This window comes from Heterocephalus glaber, unplaced genomic scaffold (genome assembly GCF_053883595.1).
Source record: "Heterocephalus glaber isolate CG9 unplaced genomic scaffold, H.glaber_assembly_v1.0 deba00001479, whole genome shotgun sequence".
Lineage (NCBI taxonomy): Eukaryota > Metazoa > Chordata > Mammalia > Rodentia > Bathyergidae > Heterocephalus > Heterocephalus glaber.
The window spans coordinates 19,133,165-19,134,714 of NW_028258316.1; positions in this window are offsets into that span (position 1 = coordinate 19,133,165).

Below are 1,550 nucleotides of genomic sequence, written 5' to 3' on the forward strand. Positions count from 1 at the left end.
TTCCTCAGAACAGAACGATAGTTAACATTTCACAGGCTTTCTTTATTAATATTCATGTACTTGCATAATAATTTCTAGATTATTGGATAGTTATTCTTCAAATATTTAAACAGTCTTTGAATAATTAACAAAATAAATAGGCTTTGAGGCTCCCCAAAATGCCCACTCAAAAATAGCACTCAGCAATGTTTTAGGTATTTAAATAAAAGAAGATATCACTGACCTATGGAAAAACATTCTAAGACAAATCAATACTTCCTTGCTTAAAAAAAGAAAGAAAAAACAGATACATTAGCTAGATGAGAAAAAAACCAAACAAGCAAATAGCTGAGTTCAGCCATTCAACTAAAAATGGATAACTCTAGGATGGAAATCTAGAAGGGATAATTGCAGCTCCTGTAATTTTTCACTCCATGGTAACTAGAGATACTGTCAAGAATATATACATAGTGACCATAATATATATGTATGTGTTGGTCAGAGTAGTGGACAGATGAGCCTGGAGGGTCTGTCTCGGGCTTAATTACAAATAGTCTTGTATGTCATGCTAATGACTTTTTAAAAAACTTTTAAAAACACTGGGAAGTGTGGAAGATTTGTGTTGTGTTTTTTTCTTTACTTTTTAGCCTGTGCAGTGGCATGGTGGGTTTGGCATAGTGGTTAGGAGTATGGATGCTCGATCTCATCAGCCTGGGTTCTGGTCCCAGCTGCCTCACTTCCTAAATGCCTGACTTCACACAACAACTTTAACCAATCAGTATCTTAGTTTCTTCATTGGTAAAGTGGATTGTAAACACATCCATCCTATATGTTTGCTTCGTTTTGTCTGCATGCATGCTCTTTGAACTCTTGTTTTTAAAGCTGTGAAACATTTGGTCAGAGAAAATCTTACTTCAAATCCAAAACCTTCATAATAATACCTAAAATATGACTTAGTATTTTGCAAGTGGGGAAAAAGATTTAGAATGATTCCATTCTAAGTGACACATAGTATCTACAAGAAGACAGCATTTGAAATAGGTCTTAAGGTCCAGTTTGGTTTCCTAAGCCCGAGATGGGCAGGATTAAAGGAACAGCAAAAGCAGTAGCATGGCATTCCATACACAGCACACACACAAAAGGCAATCTGGAGCAAAAGCACAGAAATAGAAACTTTGGACAGTTAATTCAATCTGACAAGAGTAATGTAAGAAGAGGGATGATGGAAAATTGGAGCCTAGCTTGGAGCTAGATCATGACAAGTCTTGGATGACATCCTTGGGGTGGGGGGCATTGCCATTTGCCTTCCAGCACTTATTGCTCGGGCCCAAAGTGTCTCATTTTGTTTGGCTCTAAGTCCCTTGAATTCATGCTATAGCAGTCATTCCTGCTTAGAGTAATTCAGCACATCCTGCAGTGTTCAACTCACAGAAGGGTGTTACATTCAAAACTAAGGCAGTCAGCTTCTAGTTTCTGTTAGCTTCAGAGATACCTCTTTGCTCAAGGCAGAGGCATTGGAAAAAATGAAAAGAAAGCTAGACATTTGCTTGTCTGTCTGCTTCTGTATGATA